The 8077-nt window shown below is 38.8% G+C and overlaps 1 protein-coding gene across 1 annotated transcript in view; it reads left to right on the top strand.

Annotated features, from left to right (window-relative positions):
• Positions 1 to 8077, top strand: part of Plcb1 (phospholipase C beta 1) — a 691541-nt gene that overhangs the window by 679569 nt on the left and 3895 nt on the right. The gene's annotated exons all lie outside the window — the stretch shown is intronic.

Below are 8077 nucleotides of genomic sequence, written 5' to 3'. Positions count from 1 at the left end.
TTATGAATATATGGCCTTAGCTACGACTTGTTTCTGACTAGCTCTTATAACTTAAATTAACTCATTTCTATTAGTCTATGTGCTATCATGTGGTTCATGGCTTTTACCTCTCTTCTAGTATGTCCTGCTTCCTTTGCATCTAGCTGGCAGCTTCACCTTTTTTCTTCCCAGTAACCTCTCTGTCCCCAGAAGTCCCACACCTAACCTCTTCCCTCCTGGTTAATGGCCATTCAGCTCATTACTAAATCAATCTTAAAACTGTAAAGAATTATTCTGCAATTTTCCCCCTTTTGATTTAAATAAAAAGGAAAGGCTTTTACTCAACAGACTCTGTCTGTGTCTGATGTCATGCTGTTGTAGTTTGCTGATGTGTGTCATTGCATTGCCAGTGATGATACTGAAACTGGTTTATCTGGTTTACATTCTTACTCACTTGAAAGACTTATGCATTTGCCTTTTTTTTTTTTTTTGGTGTTTCTAGACATGTTTTCTCTGTACCTTTTGGGGCCTGTCTTGGAACCTGCTCCGCAGACCAGGTTGGCCTTGAACTCACAGAGATCCTCCTACCTTTTCCTCCCGAGTGCTGGGATTAAAGACACATCCCACCTGGCCATTGTTGTATTTTATTTAGTGTTTCTCAGTGGTTAGATACAAAAGGAATTTCTCATGGACTCAGCCATATTGAGTCCAAGTCTCATAGAAACGTATTCTAGGAAAACAAACGAAAATCTAGAGTGGTTAGGATGCATGATAAAGTCTGCTGTTCCGATTGGTCCTCTTGAACGATCCTCAGGTAGCCTGACTTCCTCGCTCTGTACTTTTCTAAAAATTCATGAGCTTCTCTAAAAATAAGACACAGCCTTTCAAGGCTGCTCAGGCTAGATCTGAAACTATGCATTCTATTAATGTATTTTGGGAAGGTTCTTCGTGTTGTTTTAAGTATCCATTCATCCAGCTGGTGAAGTTGAAGCTAGAGCATTCTCGTCCCTGCAGCAATCTCTGAGTGTTCCACATGTCCAGAGTTCTGCCTCTTTCTCCTGTGTATCTTTTAAAACAGATAGTAGATTTGGTTTTCATTTTAGAAAAACATTTGATGCCAAAAATAAAATAATCGCATTACCCTGTAAGTAGAAAATAGAAAAAAAATAAAAATATTCATGACCCATATAGTTTATGTTCTCGTGTTTCCTTCCAAAAATTAGTTCTATATTTGTTAATTTCTTTCATGTTCACAGTCGGTGTATACAAATCTAGGTAGATTTTGCAGTTGTCAAATGGCACTGTGATAGTCATGCTATATTATACAGCATTCATATATCTCTGTTTTCAGATCTACTTATCAAATTTAAACTTATTGGCTATATCATATTTTGTTAAGTAGAACCCTTTCCAGGAAACACTTGTGTTTTGTTGATTTTTGGTTTCTTTACAAATTTGTTTTACTATTTTTCCTTATCTTTAGCAATAAATTTCAAAATGTTTTTGTATAAGATTATTAAAATAATATATATTCAGATCTCCCAAAGGCAAAAAGATATAATTTAAGAGGATTAAAAGATTATCAAGAATTGCACTTTAAATATCTGTGGTAGCTACTACTGGTAGAAAAAAGAATAAAATAGCTTAAAAGATCTAATGAGAACAAACCACCTGTGTCTGTCAAAGGCAATACAAACACAGGAGGAATATGATTATATTAAGCACATTTAACGGGGAACTATTCTTAGTTGACTATATTCTGGAAATAAAAAGAATCTCAAAAAATTTGAATGTTAATTTGTTAATTTTTGTTATTTTAATAAATCACAATATTGAAACTTTCTGCAGAGCTGACATAAAGCATGGAGGTAAACACAATAATACTACCAGAAGGCAAAATTTTTAGTATAAGTAAAAAAAATGAATACATTAGGAAGAAGCTATAATCTTATTTTAAAACTGAAGCTAGACATGGTAGTGTCCACTTGCAATGTCAGCACTTAGGAAGCTGAAACAGCAGAAAGGACATGGGTTCAAATCCAGTTAGGTAGACACAGTGAGCTCTAAGCTTGCCTGGACTGCATAGCATGGCTCTATCTCAAAAACAAAAGCAAGCAAAGACATTTGAAATACCAGTATGCATCAATGATTTTTCACAATGCATTTCTTTACCAACTGGTAAAGGGTGCCTGTACTTGTAGGATCCAGGGCTGGCTTTAGCAAAGCCTTCAGAGGGAGAACTACAGTTTCCTTTGAAAGCCGCTGCTTCCAGTTTTGGTGCAGGGAACATGCAAAGTGTCTAGGAATCTAACACACACACACACACACACACACACACACACACACACACACACAAATCAATTAAATATGCAAAAATCAAAAGGGACATTCTAACAAATCTCAGAGCCATCCTGAAAGCTACCCTCCTCCAACTGTCACACACCAGACATCTTACGTCTTAGCTTTGATATAAACCAAAAGGGAGCATAAAATTTTTAAGACTAAAATGAGTAATTTAAATGCAAGGAAGAGAGAGAGAGAGAGAGAGAGAGAGAGAGAGAGAGAGAGAGAGAGAGGGAGGGAGGTGGGATTCCCCTCTGTATGCTGTGAATATCATTGGTTAATAAAGAAACTGCTTTCAGCCTATAGCAGAGCTATAGGAAAATAGAGGTAGGTGAAGAAAACTAAACTGAATGCTGGGAGGAAGAAGGCAGAGTCAAGAGAGAAGCCATTTGGCCTGTGGAGACAGACATGCTGAAACTTTGCTGGTGAGCCACTGCCACGTGGCAATACAAGGTTAAATAGAAATGGGTTAAACTAATATGTAAGAGTCAGCCAATAAGAAGCTAGTGTTAATGGGCCAAGCAGTGATTTAATTAATATGATTTCTATGTGATTATTTCAGTTTCTGGGCAGACAGGAAACAAACAAGCGGCCTCCTCCAACAAGAGAAAAGAGAAACAGAGATGGGGATAATAAGAAAATGAATAAAAATTGCTTAACTTTAAAAAATTATTATACTCCCAACTTCCCATTTTCAGAAAAATGTGTAATTAAAGGAAAAACAAAAATGAAACCTTTAACCATTGTCTTGCCTTTGGGGGAGAACTTTAACACAGGTGGAAAGTCATTGGTTCACACTGGTGATTGTTTTGCTTTCTGAGACAGGGTCTAGATGTTTGTTACAGAGGAATACCAACTAAAGATGACACAGTTAGAAATCGCCATCTAATGAATAGCAAAGAATTACCATATATATGGAGGATACGTCTAAAATAGATCTAGAATTTGACCTCACAGCCAAACTGCAAACCAAAAAGACAAAAACAGGTCTTGGGAAAATCAAGGCATAGCAATTACCCAGTTATCTAGATATTAAGTAACAACATTGATAAAAGAGCCAGCTGACCTCGGTACCCACAAACAGGCAGTAATAAGAAATAGAAATAAATACCTGTAGAATATTCTTGCCAAATCAAATATTTATAGATTCCATTTAATGGAATCTCATTAACTCCTAGTTTTGAAGAACCAACTTTAGTGGCGACACAAGCAACTAACCACACAAACTCAGAATTTGGGTGGTTGGTAAGAAAATTAGACGAGACTCCTAAAACCTGAGACAGTAATAAATACCTGAAGTGAGGGAAAGGAGAAGGATGTAACAGACAGATGTAACACATGAATTCTAGAGTCTGGTCTAAAAGGAAACTAGAAAGGTTTGGGAAAAAAATAACATTTAAAAAAATTGAATAACAATAATTATTATTTTCCTGAAAGTGGTTAAGATACTGTCGTTAGGTAAGAAAATATCCTATTGTCAGGTGATGTGTGATACAGTGGTCATGATGTCTAGAACAGTTTCAAATGATTCCGCAGATATTATAGACAAAGATAGTAAAAAATGCATATTTATTTATTTATTTATTTATTTATTTATTTATTTATTTATTTGGTTTTTCGAAACAGGGTTTCTCTGTGGCTTTGGAGCCTGTCCTGGAACTAGCTCTGTAGACCAGGCTGGTCTCAAACTCACAGAGATCCGACTGCCTCTGCCTCCCAAGTGCTGGGATTAAAGGCGTGCACCACCATCGCCTGGCAAAATGCATATTTATTAAGAAAGATAAAGTTAATATTATCACTAAAGGTTGACATTGGGGTGTATTTTTGTTGTCACCATTATTCATTTATTTTTCCTGTATAAGCAATCAACATCATAATGCTTTAAATCCCTACTCTGGGTCCTGGGAGCCCCGTTCCCAAAAGGTAGATTTACCCAATCCAAGGCAATGTATGTTGTCCTTTTCTTTCTTTACTTTGGTTTTTTTTTTTTTTTTTTTGTCAGCTTGTTTTTGTCTTAAAATACTTCTTTGAATCTTTTCGTAAGTACAAATAGGTACTCGTAACATAAAGTAAGCCTAAGTAAATGTTGTCTCCGGGGAAACAGGGACAACCTTGGACAATGAGGCCTTATTAGTACTTTATCCAGACTGATCTTGAACTCATGCTGGTGAGCCTCTGGCTCACGTCTGGGAGCATCTGAGACTCCGGCATCAGCTTCTGCCTCCACACACAGTTTCTGCTATCTGCTTGGCACATAAACATGCTGGATTCAGACCACTTGGAGCCTAATAAGTCAACGGCTTCTCACGCAGAATACAGGAAAAGCCATTTTCTTAGGATCTGCCCAGCTTCACTTAGAGGTCATTTGTTGCACAGCAACCACAGGAAGCAGGAGAAAGGGCTTGCTCTTCACTTGATGTGGAATAAAGATGAAGATGATGGTAGAACTGTCACCTAGGCTTGCCTCCCATCTCTGCCATATTTGAGGAAAGCCCTTATCCCAGGCATTTAGTCCTCAGGATCTGAAAGGAAACTGCCCTGGTGAGGGCTTCAGAGCTCACTCTGTCTTCAGATGTGACACACGAGTAGCTGTCTTCAAAACCCATCATTGTGCTTGGACCCTACCTGTGAAGACCAGGCCCCTGCAGCCAGGAGGCCAGCCTGTGAAGGGGGATCCTAAGAGTAGCACACTCAACCCGGGGTGGACAGATCTGTTTTCCTTCCTACGGATAACACCAGATTACTACATTACAGAATTGAAAAATGTCGTTGCACTGACAAATATTATATTATTTGATTACTGACAATAAAAAATTCAGAAACGCTTGCAGGAAATTTTCAATTTCTGTTTTCTCCTGAAAAACCAGAATCTGAGAAGCCTCCACTAGAACCAAGTTACTGGCACGACCTTTAGTTGACTCCAGTCTCTAGGTCCAATCCCACCCCTCCTACTTTCTCTTACACAGCCTGCTTCTCCTCACTCCCCTGATTTTCTTGGCCCCTGTAATCAATGGTCCTTGAGTTGCACTAGCTCCCATTGGATGGGGCCTTCTAGGAATGCCTCCAGAAATTCACCTGTATACTTTTTATGCTTTTTTTCCCAATGAACAAATCATTAGTTTATAAGAAAAGAAAAGGGAAAGTGTCTTACTTGACATCTAATAGTAAATACTATTTTGAAATTAGCTTATTAATAATTGAATGACTTTCCTAAAGAATAGCTTATATGACATTTCATCAAAACTGTGAGGCAGTAACCTAGTTTACAATGCAAAAAAAAAATCTGCTTCTACCTTGTGATGAGAGGAAAAGTCCAGGATGGTTATGACTTAGCCACAGTTGGGTCAACAATTACAAACGATCACCATCATTATTAAAATTAAATTAACAAAATTAAGTCTTGACAGGAATCAAATTACCAACATCTTTTAAAGAGTGTTGACTGATTGTTTGACATTTCCTCATATTTTTTTTCTTTTAAATGATGCTGATGACGATTATGATGATGTGTGATTTCTGAAATATCATGTTGTCTTATATCAACATCTTCAGAGAGACTGTCTGCTAGGTCAGGTCTGACACACCTGTAATTGAAGACCCACCCATCAACCCTAAATAAAAACTACCATTTTCCATGCCCACAAAACAGGATCCTCTGCTGTTCTTCCTTTCCTTAGTTTGCTTGGAAATGAAACAAATCCCATGTGTGTTGAGTTGAAGGTTGTGAACTGATGGAGATGACTGGTACACTGGTCCAGTCCGCAGGGTGGGGCACCATTCCTGCCAACAACGGATCTGCTACCCAAACCCTCCCGAATTGTAGGAAGAGTGGGGGACAAAAAGACAGTTGTCTTCTTGTTTCCAATCCTACAGTGGTTTCTGTGAACCAGACAAAGAATGTGGATCTGTGTTTATGGTATCCTTGCTTCACCATAACCCTGTACATTTGGGGGCTGTGAGCATTCCTCTTCACTGGTCCAGTGGCATTCTCCCTTTCTGTCTCTCTCCCCTCATACATACATATATACACATACATGTATATATACATGCATAATTATCTTATATTTTCTTTGAGCGAGGAGAAAGTTGATTTTGAATATTCAGTCTAAGACATCTTTTTTTTCAGATTCTATTTCATGTATGTGTTGGAGTGGGTCATCGACGAAGATCCAGAATCCATTATCTGCCATCCTTCCAGATCATTGCTTTCTAGAAATCATAACGGTTTTCATTTGGAAAGGCAATGCAGTGTAGACCATGAGTGTTGCACTCCAGAAAGGCCTGTTCCGTACTTTAATCACACAAGTTAACATTTCTTCAATGAACTACATAGGGCCTAGCACAAGAAGGAGACCACAAAAAGACCACAGATAGCCCTGGAGCTGTCAATCTTGATGACTATCACAAATGTACCAAAATTTTCTGTATTTCAGCATTTGGGGAAGTTTAGAGTTGCAGAGATGGTTGCACACAGAGACATAGATTAAATGGCTAAGGCGTGGCAAAATATCTTGGGCCTAAAAGCAATAATGAAAGAGCTGAGACAGTGGATGCTGTAAAGTGGCTGGCAATGTCCATAAAAGAGATGCAAACCCACAAGGACAGCTGTCCTGAGGACTGACTTTACCGAGGAAGGTCTAAGAGTCAAGGCCAAGCTCACGAGGCTTCACTGGTTGCTGCAGATGGAGGATACACAGCCAGAGTGTGGCAAACGTAGAATGGGGCTTGGGAGAGATAATAATCAGTATAACCAATGTGAGACAGCTGTAACGGCATCATACAGAACAGCAAAGCGTGCAGAAACTAGGCCCACCCACCCCTCCAAAATGAGAACCAAGGTCAGGCCCCCACGTGATGTGTGCACATTAAAAAGCTGAAAAGCACCAGAATCGGTTTCAGAGTTTTAAGGGCCTTCTGGGTTTTATTTGAATTTTTTTTTTTTTTTTTTGCTTTTTAAACTAACCATGTAGCTCACACTAGTCTCGTACCTGTGGTGATTCTCCTGCCTCATCGCCCCCAGGTGCCGTTAAAAAGCATTACCTCAAGGCTAATAAGGGCTGGAAAGGGGCATTGCCTTCAGGAGATTGCACGATGTTTTAAATCTGAAGTTTTTTTGGACACAGACAGCAGAGACTTCCTAGCAAGCAGCCTTCCCTGCTATAAGCACCCTCACTTCACTTCTGTATAAGTAACAAGCTTTTACAACCTCTTTCCCACAAAGGCAGCTCCATGAGTCTGTATGTGCAGAAAGACTTCCTTGACATTAAAAAGGTCTTCCAGTTTTCCAAGGCATAAAACAGATAAGACAGAAGACATTTAAAAGGCAACTGTAACCATTTAAAAGACAAATAAAAATTGCAGTGAAAGAGGAAATAAGGAAGCGATAAAAAAGGACATCATAGCAAACGTTAATGTTGTATGTGGGTGGTGTTCATTTGAAAAATCTTCACCAGGCTTCTCTTTAAAGACTCTAATGGGCTTGAGTTATAGATCAGTGGGAGAGGGTTTGCTTAGCATGTATGAGGTCCTGCAAAAAAAAAAAAAGGAAGGAAGGAAGAAATGAAGGAAGGGAGGAAGGAAGGAAGGAAGGAAGGAAGGAAGGAAGAAATGAAGAAAGAAAGGGAAGGAAGGAAGGAAGGAAAGAAAGAAAGAAAGAAAGAAAGAAAGAAAGAAAGAAAGAAAGAAAGAAAGAAAGAAAGAAAGAAGCCGGCGGTGGTGGCACACGCCTTTAATCCCAGCACTCGGGAGGCAGAGG

This window comes from Microtus ochrogaster, unplaced genomic scaffold (assembly GCF_000317375.1).
Source record: "Microtus ochrogaster isolate Prairie Vole_2 unplaced genomic scaffold, MicOch1.0 UNK3, whole genome shotgun sequence".
Lineage (NCBI taxonomy): Eukaryota > Metazoa > Chordata > Mammalia > Rodentia > Cricetidae > Microtus > Microtus ochrogaster.
Note: the sequence above shows the minus strand (reverse complement) of the source record. Positions and strands in the feature narration are given on the sequence as shown.